The sequence below is a fragment of the Artemia sp. Qi Xiang Cuo genome, chromosome 7 (genome assembly GCF_049724085.1).
Source record: "Artemia sp. Qi Xiang Cuo chromosome 7, ASM4972408v1, whole genome shotgun sequence".
NCBI lineage: Eukaryota > Metazoa > Arthropoda > Branchiopoda > Anostraca > Artemiidae > Artemia > Artemia sp. Qi Xiang Cuo.
In genome coordinates this window covers 7,355,867-7,368,008 of record NC_142800.1, presented here as the reverse complement: position 1 = coordinate 7,368,008, position 12,142 = coordinate 7,355,867, and the positions used below count along the sequence as shown (strand labels likewise).

The window sequence follows — 12,142 nt, the reverse complement described above, 5'->3', positions numbered from 1 at the left end:
TGTTACTTACTTAGAATTTTGTCATAATTTCTTGAACGAAATGTCTTTTTGTTTATCCAACTGGTGAATTCAAGAAAGAATTTGCTACTTAGTTACAATGAAATTTCCGTATTGTGTATCCAAGAGTTGACTTCAAGAAAGAAATTGTTACTTACTGAGAATTTTTTCATAATTTCTTGAATTTAATTTCTACATCATACATCTAACTCGTGAAAACAAAACAGAGTTTGTTACTTACTTAGAATTTTGTCATAATTTCTTGAACGAAATGTCTTTTTGTTTATCCAACAGGTTAATTCAAGAAAGAATTTGCTACTTAGTTACAATGAAATTTCCGTATTGTGTATCCAAGAGTTGACTTCAAGAAAGAAATTGTTACTTACTGAGAATTTTTTCATAATTTCTTTAATTAAATTTCTACACAACAATTGACTTCAAGAAAGAAATTGTTACATGCTGAGAATTTTTTCATAATTTCTTGAATTAAATTTCTACATCGTGTATCTAAGTCTTGAAAACAATAAAGAGTTTGTTACTTACTTTGAATTTTGTCATAGTTTCTTGAACGAAATGTCTTTTTTTTGTTTATCCAGCAGGTGAATTCAAGAAAGAATTTGCTACTTACTTACAATTTTTTTCATATCCACGAGGTGAATTCATGAAAGAGTTTGTTACTTGCTTACAATTTTTTCATAATTTCTTAAATGAAATTTCTGCATTGTGTATCCATGAGGTAACTTCAAGAAAGAGTTTGTTACTTATTTAGAATTTTGTCATAATTTCTTGAGCGAAATGTCTTTTTTGCTTATCCAGCTGGTGAATTCAGGAAAGAATTTGCTACTTACTTACAATTTTTTCATAATTTCTTTAATGAAATTTCTGTATTGTGTATTCAAGAGATGACATCAAGAAAGTATTTGTTACTTACTTACAATTTTTTCATAGTTTCTTAAATGATGGGTTAAGCTTAAAGATATTTATTGCTTAAACGTATTGACACAGAGCCCAAAGAGACACACAAAGCCCAAAGAAACATACACAGCCCAAAGAGACACAAACAGCCCAAAGAGACAAACATAGACCAAAAAGACTCAGACACCCCAAAAAGACACACATTCCAACGAGACCCACACAGCCGAAAGAGACACAAACATCACAAAGAGACACCCACAGAACAAAGAGATAAATACATATAAACTAGACTAACACTGCCAACAGATAATAAAACATACCCCATAGATACCCACAGCACACCACGACACACACAGACAACACAGTCAAACACAGACACTACAGAAACAAACTACCCACAGAGATATACAGCATAAGGATACACAAACAGCCCAAAGATACACACACAGGAAAAAGAGACAGCCACACATACCGAAGAGACACACATGGCCTCTAAGAGACACAAACAGCCCAAAGAGACACAAACAGCCCAAAGAGACAAACATAGACCAAAAAGACTCAGACACCCCAAAAAGACACACAGTCCAACGAGACACACACAGCCTAAAGAGACACACACATCACAAAGAGACACCCACAGCCCAAAGAGACACATACAGCTCAATGAGACGTACACGGCCCAAAGAGACGCACACATCCAACAGAGAGACACAATGCCTAAAACGACACAAACAGCCAAAAGAGGCACACACAGACCATAAAGATTCAAACTGCCCAAAGAAATATACAGCATAAAGAGACACACACCGCCAAAAGAGACACACACTGGATAAAGAGACATACACACAGTCCTAAAATACACACAAAGCCCAAAGAGACACACACACAGCCCAAAGAGACAAAAAACGCCCATACAGACACATACATACCAAAAAGATTCAAACCCTCCAAAGAGACATACATTGCACAAAGAGACACACATGGCCTCTAAGAGACACAAACAGCCAAAAGAAACACACAGAGACCAAAAAATGCCCATACAGACACATACAGACCAAAAGATTCAAACGCCCTAAAGAGACACACATAGCCCAAAGAGGCACACACGACCTCTAAGAGACACAAACAGCCAAAAGAAAGACACACAGACCAAAATGACTCAAACAGCCCAAAGAGACACACATATCCCAAAGAAACACAAACAGCCCAAGGAGACAGAAGCCCAAAGAGACAAACACAGCCCAAAGAGACTCAAACAGCCCAAAGAGACACAAACAGATCAAAAAGACTCAAACAGCCCAACGAGACACACGGCCCAAAGAGACACACACAACCCAAAGAAACACACACAGCTCAAAGAGACACAAACAGCCCAAAGAGACAAACACCGATCAAACAGACTCAAACAGCTCAAAGAGACACACAAACAGACCAAAAAGACTCAAACAGCTCAAAGAGACACACAGCCCAAAGAGACAAGAGACGCACAAATCCAACAGAGAGACACAAAGCCCAAAACGACACAAACAGCCAACAGAGTCACACACAGCCCATAAAGATTCAAACTGCCCAAAGAGACCTACAGCCTAAAGAGACACACACAGTCCAAAGATACACACACAGGATAAAGATACATACACACAGTCCTAAGAGAAACAAAAACCCAAAAGAGACCAACCCACATCAAAAAGATAAAAAAAACGCCCATACAGACACATACATATCAAAAAGATTCAAACCCTCCAAAGAGACCCTTATTTATAGTGAAGCGTTTCGTAGTCGTATGTTTACCCGAATATTTAACAAGTACCATTTTTCCATACCATCCATAAAACTCAATTCTTCCTAGAATTATTTAAACTAAATAGTTACCCCCGCCCTAGTAAATTCAGTAAGACACGATAGCCTTATTTATAGTGAAGCGTTTCTTAGTCGTATGTTTACCCGAATATTTAACAAGTACCATTTTTCCATACCATCCTTAAAACTCATTCTTAGTCGTATGTTTACCTGAATATTTAACAAGTACCATTTTTCCATACCATCCACAAAACTCAAGTCCTCCTAGAATTATTTAAACTAAATACTTACCCCCGCCTCCAACAGAAAGTTCAAAAAGACGCAATAGCCTTATTTATAGTCGAATGTTTACCCAAATATTCAACACGTACCATTTTTCAGTACCACCCACAAAAAAATCAGTTCCTTCTAGAATTATTTAAACTAAATACTTACCCCCCGTCCTATAAAGTGGTCCGTAAGAGACACAAACATCCAAAAGAAAGACACACAGATCAAAATGACACAAACGCCTCAAAGAGACACACATAGCCCAAAGAAACACAACAGCCCACACGGTCCCTAGGGTCCACAAACATCCAAAAGAAAGACACCGAGATCAAAATGACACAAACAGCCCAAAGAAACACAAACAGGCAAAAGAGACACAAACACCTCAAAGAGACAAACACAGAACAAAAAGACTCAAACAGCCCAACGAAACATAAACAGATCAAAAAGACTCAAACACCCCAAAGAGACACAGAGCCCAAAGAGACACACACACAACCCAAAGAAACACAAACATCCCAAAGAGAGTAACTGTGACAAGCTAAACCACAACAAAGCATTACTCTCGTGGAACTCAAGCCTCATTTAACTCAATCTCCGTGCCCCTGAACCCCCCCGGCCCGGGACCTAAAATCAAAGTGAATCCAAAAGAAAGACACCGAGATCAAAAAAAAAAAAAAAAAAAAAAAAAAAATTAAGTAATTAATAAAATTCAAACAACATACCAATTAAGAATTTCTATCAAATCGAAAAAAAAAGCAAAAATTAAAACAAATACAAAAAAAAACCAACTGATATTACGAGGTGTGGAGAATGAGTGGAATATGCAACTTCTATCGGATATTAAGACGTCAATTGACCCTGAGTGAGAAGGAGGCATGGGAGGCATGGGCGCATGATCAGAAGAAGAAGAAGAATACAGAGAATTAATAGTCTTTTTGTTCACTATTATAGATGAATAAACTGATTTAGCCAATGGAATGAAGTCCTATTCCTACAAGTTAAGTTAGAATAAAAAATCAGGTAACAATCCTCCCCCCCCATGTAACTGAACCCCAAGCTTCTGAACCCCCATGCAACTGAACCCTCGTGCTACTGAACCCCCCATGCAGCTCGACCCCATTTAACTAAACTTTCGTGTAACTGTACCCCCCTTTAACTGAACTCTCATGCAACACAACCCTCCATGCAACCCATCTCCCTCAAAACACTTTTCAGTCATTTCTCGTTAAATTGACAATACGCTCCAAAACATCACTTGTGTATTATACAGTACACTATCATCCCATCTCCTCCAACTCGTAAATCCCCCCCCCTCGTTCAAATGAATCGCTCCATGTAAGTGAACCCCTGTCGCACCAACTCCCAGTGCTACTGAACCCCATGCACCTGACCCCTCGTTCTTCTTAACCATCAGGAAACTCGCCCCAAGGTCACACCAAATTCGATTACAGTACCCCCCTTTAACTGAACTCTCATGCAACTCAACCCTCCATGCAACCCATCTCCCTCAAAACACTTTTCAGTCATTTCTCGTTAAATTGACAATACGCTCCAAAACATCACTTGTGTATTCTACAGTACACTATCAACCCATCTCCGCCAAATCGCAAATCCCCCCCCCCTCGTTCAACTGAATTTCTCCATGTAAGTGAACCCCTGTATAACCAAAACCTTGTACAACTGAACCCCCTGCAACTGACCCCTCGTGCTACTGAACTCCCATGCAACATGCTACCCGTCTCCCTCACAACACTTTTCAGTCATTGCTTGTTAAATTGACAATACGCTCCCAAACAACACTTGTGTATGATACCGTACACTATCACCCCATCTCCAAATCGCACATCCCGCCCCCGCCCCCCGTGGTCAACTGAATAGCGCCAAGTAAGTGAACCCCTGTATAACCAAAACCCAGTACAACAGAACCCCCTGCAACTGAACCCTCGTGCTATTGAACTCCCATGCAACTCAACCCCATTTAACTAAACCTCCGTTTAACTGTACTCCCCTTTAACTGAACTCTGATGCAACTCAACCCTCCATGCAACCCATCTCCCTCAAAACACTTTTCAGTCATTTCTCGTTAAATTGACAATACTCTCCAAAACATCACTTGTGTATTATCCAGACACATATACACCCCTCTCTTCCCCCTCGCAAATCCCCCCCGTTCAACTGAATCCCTCCATGTAAGTGAACCCCTGTATAACCGCTACCCTGTACAACTGAACCCCCATGCAACTGAACCCTCGTGCTACTGAACCCTCATGCAACTCGACCCCATTTAACTAAACCTTCGTGTAACTGTACCCCCTTTAACTGAACTTTCATGCAACTCAATCCTCCATGCAACCTCTCTCCCTCAAAACACTTTTCAGTCATTTCTAGTTAAATTGACAATACGCTCCAAAACATCACTTGTGTATTATGCAGTACGTAATTATGGCATCTCCTCCAATTCGCAAATCCCATTACCCCTTTTTTTTTTGCAAATGTTAATCAAACACTTTCGATTGTAAAAGCATTAAAAAAAATTTCCAGACACTAATTACCCCCTTTTTGTCAAGACATCTTCTCCAATTCGCAAATCCCATTACCCCGTTTTTTGCAAAGGTTAATAAAACATCTCCGATTGTAAAAGCATTAAAAAAATTTCCAATCACCAATTATTCCTTTTTTTGAAAATGCTAAAAAAGACATTTATCATGAACTAGAAATCTACGTCAGAGAAACTTGTCATCTTTGAATTCAAGTCTCTTACTAATATCATTTGTAACGAAAACTATGGGGTTACCTTAACTGTTAATCAGTTTAATCCTTTTTTTCTCCACTGATACAATCAATCACTAATTAATATCGTTCATTGTCTAAGTAAATTAAGTTATCTCCATCGCCGACCAATCAAGTTATTATATTGGACTAACCACCAACTTTCTCTAATCGACTGACACACAAAAAAATCGATGTCATAATAAAAAAAAAACATGTCTGCCAAGCCATGGAGAGTTCATTGTATCCCTGGCAAAGAGTGTAATGACCTGCAAAAATTAACAGAAAAAACTGTTTGGTACGGGGGCCTCGTAGAAATGGAACCTTGGTATATACTTCCGTGATCTTTCTTCTGGCAAAAAATGCAAAATTCAACATTTTGTAGATAGTAGCTTGAAACCTCTACAGTAGGGCTCTAGTACGCTGAATCTGATTTTGTGATTTTCATTAAGGTTCCATAACTTTTAGGGGCTATTTCCCCCTTTTTTTTGAAAATCAGCCAAATTTTCTCAGGCACGTAACTTTTGATAGATACGACTAAACTTGATGAAACTTTTGTATTTGAAATCAGCATTAAAATCTGATTCTTTTGATGTATCTATTGGTATCAAAATCCCGTTTTCTCGAGTTTCGGTTTCTATTGAGCCGGGTCGCACCTTACTTACAGTTCGTTACCACGAACTGTTTGATTGGTAAACAATTCTTCGACCTTATTGCTGTAGTAGGATCGGTCAGATTTACGTATTTTCTTTTTAATTGGTTTGCGTAATTTATTAGCTTCGTCCAGTTTGCCATTTCTGAAAAAGTTCAATTTTTTTTTTCTATTTAGCGCTTTTATGTGTTGATTAATGAATGGTTTGTCACTGAAACACTTCTTAAATCTTTTTTCTGAGAAAGAAATTAGATAATTATCATTTAGTTTTTTGTGAAAGGTAGTGATTTTTTCGTCAAGATTATGCAAATTATAAATATCGTACCAATCCTCAGTACTCAGCCACATTACAAAACAAAGAAGGCCAGCATTTTGAAAGGGGCGGTAAGAGCCATAAGTTACTTAGAATCAATACTTAAAAATAAAAGAGGGGAACAGAAGGAGGCAAAGATGATAACTCCCACCCAAAGGAAGCAAAGCTGAAGGAGGACTGTAAACATTATTCAGATTAGTCAGAATGACATCTAGGGAGGTGGCTCTCCTAGTCGTTGGTATTATTCTTAAAGAGGAGCAAATTGAACCCAATTATAAACGTAATATTTTCTGTTCCTTTTAAGTTTTGATGTTGTTCCTTACTTTCAGTTGAAAAACTTTTTTTTTCTTATTTAATTTCTAATCATTTTTTAAATAATACTGAGAAATCTAGTGCCCCATGGAAAGATCCTCGCACATATCCCGCGGCCCACCCTCCTACTACCAGAAAAAATCCCCTTCTATGGGAAAAAATCCCCTACTGACATACTATGATGTCATTTGTCATTTTGGGGGAGGCGGCTCATTTTGAAATTATTTGAAAAAACTACGTTTTCTAAAGAGTTAAAGAGGCTGAGTCACAAGTTTGAACCTTAAAACCTGGTTTGCAACACAAACGAAGTCTGCTGTAGTTTTTTACCATAAAAACAACTATTGCATCTTTTATCGATGAGGGCTACCGCCCCCCGGTTTTGCCCTTGCAAAGAACTGTTTTACAACAAAAACAAAGTCTGCTTGAATTTTTTACCATAAGAACACCCTATTGCATTTATTTGATTAAAAACCCTACTGAGCTTGTTTTATAGCTTCTTTTGAAAAAAGTGCTGATTAGATTCAGAAAATTAATTTCATTCGGACTTAGGATAAGTAGACCATACCGCTTTTCCATTTACCACTTAAATAAAATGAAAATACATAAAAAGTGGCGTCACCAACCTTCACTGGCGTCACCAACCAGAAAAAATCCGGCATTCGGGTACTTAGAAATAACAAAATCAGCGCTGGTCTGCAATCGCTGGAGAAATTTGTGTTTTGCATCAATATTTTGCTTTGGCGAGTAATAGAAGACATTACACAATGATGCAAAGACACAATGATATTATAGGGATGGGGGAGTACTTTAGATCTAATACTTAGCCAAAGGATTTCGTTAGTCTCAGATAAATTAGGAACAGGAGTAATTTAGGGAAAAGGTTACATTTAGCAAAAAACATGACACCACCTCCTTTTTTTCAAGTGTGTGATCCGAAGGGCGGAATTTTAATAACAAACGAAGAGACCTTTTGTTATGAGATTGTACTCCTGTAACAGCTATAACATCAATTTGGTTATATTCTGATAGCACCTTGAGTTCCGTAAGTTTGTCAAAATTGAGGCTTTCGGCGTTAGTGATTAAAAATATTGAATTTATTCGTGTAGGTATAACCCATTGTGAGAGTGTTGTGATGACTTTGCTTGTTTGTTTGTTTGTATTAGTGTTTTTTTAACGATTTTCTATGCTTTCATTTTTCTGAGTAAAAGTTGATAATTGTATTTGTATATTTTTTGTTCTTTTTTTGTATGTTTTTTTTTGTAGGTATAGCCCTGCGGTTTTTTCATGTCAAATATACTATGCTTTACTATACTAGTTCCTGCCCGTTTTATGAAGTTAGGCTTCAATTTATCAAGTTCTTTGGCCGCATAATACATTTTTTGCTTACCGTCGGCTTGAACCAGAAGATGAACTATCCTGACCGGCACCGACAGATTTTGGAATTGCCTCCGACGACCTTTTCGATCTATCGGCTGTAGCTCTCCCAGCGAAACATCCCTACCAGCGAAACATATAGAATACGTATTAGTCATAATAAATTAAGGATATGTTTTCTACCTATGGCTAAGTTCTGAAGCGTAATCATTTAAGTTTTCCGTGAGATGAGGATAGCCTACTATAACTGAAAGCAAAGAACGACATTAAATCTAAAACGAGCAGGAATTGCACTAAAAGTGAAGGGTTTAGCTACTCACCTCAACACCTTGCTTTTCTGATAGACTTTTAAATGGTGGTTAGCTAGAAACAAATTAAAATTTAAAAAACTGATGATAAAAAGATTTTATTCACCTATTTGACTTAAAAGGCATTCGTTCCTTCGTCGATAATTAAAAAAACAGAAAGTGTTAGCAATATATATCAATTGAGGCAAATTACAAAATAAACTAAGATCACTATAATAAAAGGTGACTAGCACACCTCCCCCCCCTCCTCAAACTAATGATAAAGTTTTATTTTTCTAGACTTAACGTTGTTTTTTGCTTTCACTTAAAAACAATTATTTGTTTAAATTCATTCTTAAATGAAGTAAAACATTCCGACTAAAATATATTTAGTTTCGGATATAAACGTTGGAGTCTATGACGCAGTTTCTGAATTTCTTGGCAGGGGAATGGCAATTGGATGCTTTCTGAACAGATGTACTAAAAACCTCTAAAAAAAAATTAATGTGTTAAAAACGTATATTATTTAAGGCAAAAATAATTTCTTAGACTAAGAAATTATTAAGGCATAAGTACAAAACAATAATAACAATAATTTGCCTTAATAAATAATTAAGGCAAAGTACAAAACAAGCCAAGATTATCATAAAGGGAGGTGACTAGTTCTTCCCCCCAAATTTGTGATAACTTTCGATTGTTTTCAACTTAGCACTGATTGAAATTTTATTTAAAACAATTAGTTTTAAGATTCTAAAGTAAATTGCAATATTCCACCTGATATATTTATTTCAGGTTGTCAGTATGGGGGCCTCTGATGGACTTCCTTAATTTCTTCGAGGGAGAATGACAAGTGGATGTGTTCTGACTAAGTATCGGCACTGGTTTCGTTTTTGTTTTTGTCTAACCTTTTTCTGCTTCTCAAAAAAAAAAAAAAAACAGAACAGGAAACAGAAACAGGATATCTGTTTTTGTCGGACCTGTTTCTGTTTCTGTTTTTGTTAACCTGTTTTTTTTTCGTTTCTGTTTTTTTTACCTGTTTTCTGTTTTTTTTCTGTTTAACCAAGTGCTTGCGTTTACGCTATTGTTAAAACTTGCTACATTGGCGGAATTGGTCTTCACGATTTTGTCACCGTCAGACCTTCATGAGTCAGACCTTGCTACAAGGTCTTCACGATTCGGTCACCTCCTTCACCTTTGTGTAACCAGTTTTCTCAAGTTCTGAGAAGAAATTGATGTAGAGCAAGTTGCTGAATGTGAATCTGATGACAATGATGATGATCTGGAAGAAGACTTAAGTAGAGAGCAAGAGATTGATGCAGACGAAGATGATCTACCTGATATCATAGATGAAGAGATTGCTAATGCTGCGTCTGATATGGATGACCCTGACACGTTGGATGAAGAAAGTGCATGTGATGATTGGGCTGAAACTACATGTCACCCTGGAGGCAGCACTAGAAAAATAATTTTTATTTTGTTTTATTTAGCTAGCTCTTGTAAATAATGCTTTTTCAGTGAAGAAGAAGCTCTAGTCTAACTGCAAGACATCCTCCTTAGATTAGATTAGATTAGATTAGAATTTGTATCTCAATATTAACTTAGAGCTGGTCCAAAACAGAGCCAGAAGCTTGCAGTACTGTTACCTTAGATCTTAGAACAAAATAAGTAGGGTTGGGCTGTTTACAAAAAGGTGAAAAGGGCTTTATTGTACAAGTCAGTAGAAAAGGTGGCTCTAGTGATTTATCATTGTTTATACTCAACGAATTTTTGACACCATGGATACATAAGTAGGTTCAACCTAGTAAAGAGCAAATCTTGGCCTATCGAAACCGAAAATAAAAATGTGTTTTAAGAAGAAAAAAAATTCTATGCAAAAAATTATCTGATGCTGATTCAGCAGTGTTAATTATTACCTCCATTAAACTTCAATTTTAATCTTTAAAAACAAATTTCCCTTATTTTTGAAAAAAAAGCTCGAAACCTCTCCAAAATGGCATTGGATCCAAATAAAAAGTATGCCATTGAAATTGCCATGGTCGAAAATCCCTAACCGGAGGTATACAGTCCCCACCCCATAAACCAAAGAAATTTGTATTTTAGTATAGATACTGCAAGCAATCCAATGTGCAAGAACAACTGATGGAACACTCGAAATAAGAATGTTTCTAAGTGGCAAGTTCAAAGTTTGATCTTGAATTTTATTCAAAGCTGTTGTGCTTCTCTATTTGAAAGAAAGGTTAGCCCCTTTTGTTTTATGCTCCGTTGTTCAACATCTTGAGGTGGCAAGAACAAAATCGTGCTATTCCCCGGTCCTCTTATAGGATTTAGAATCGACTGTGCAGTCGGGGTTGTATTGTATGCGCATGTAGTTGATTAAAAACAAGATGAATTAACGCAGTTGGTATGGTTTCAAGGTGGTTTCTTATGCAAGCTTGGGAATTACAGCGTATAACTCGCCCAGTATAGATGACAGGGTGCAACATCTTAAAAAAGAGGAAGATAAACGAAAAAAAAAACAGCTGTTAAAACCGCTATTTTTTTTATAAGAACAGTTGTTTTCTGTTTTTCCAAAAAATAGAACATAACGTAGAAACTGGTCACCTGTTTTTGACGGACCTGTTTTGTTTCTGTTCTGTTTTTTTTTTATCTGTTTTTTTTTGCCGTTTCTGTTTATCTGCAAAACAGAAACAGTGCCGATGCTTAATTCATACGTGGAAATAGGACAAATAGATCGAACGTGTGAGTCTTACTTTGATTGCGCACTTAATATGTTTTGATTTGGGATACTTCAGTCGAAAAAAAATGAATCAAAGAACCTTCAGACACAGAACACTTGCGAAATCTAAACATTTTAACGACTTCCCGCCAAATTTCTTTTATTTTCCAGACAAAAGAAGTCTCAAGAGAAAGGCTAAATGCTTACTAAACACTTTTTTTTCTGTGTCTTCCCTTCTTCTTATAATTTTATTTAATGGGTTGTTTCACTTTGCCCAAAAAGTTCCAATCTTAGATATAAATAGCCCCAATTTCTTTATTTTAGAAGATCTAATAAGTGGCATTTAAGTAATCTCTGCAACTGTGCTTTGGAAATGGCATAATTGAAGACTTCTTCTTCTTCTTTAGGTTTGGGGCTAAGATAAAAGAAACTGAAGAGAACCAATCTACCAATCTTATGAATTTAAGCAGTTGAGCAGTAAAACACAGCTCAACAAGAAACGTCACATTACACCTTTTGAATCAGCCAATCTCAATGTGAGAGACTGAAGGTGGGAGTTAAGCCTACGGGACTGTGTTTAAAAACATGTCATATGCTATAGATAGAAAATACGCATTTAATAGTTCTTATATTAAACTTACTCACATAATTTTGTCAAATTTTGAAGCAAGCTTAACGGTAAACAAAAAAAAAGAAAATAAAAATAAAATCCTAAAATTAAAACTTGATTAGGA

The 12,142-nt window shown here is 36.6% G+C and overlaps 1 long non-coding RNA gene across 1 annotated transcript in view; it reads right to left on the bottom strand.

The window, feature by feature from the left end:
* LOC148949899 (uncharacterized) overlaps positions 1-8,715 on the bottom strand; it is a 62,397-nt gene extending 53,682 nt beyond the window's left edge. The window contains exon 1 of the long non-coding RNA XR_016141946.1: positions 8,589-8,715. This is a non-coding gene — a long non-coding RNA (uncharacterized LOC148949899). The remainder of the gene's footprint in view (positions 1-8,588) is intronic.
* Positions 8,716-12,142: the final 3,427 nt, after the last annotated feature.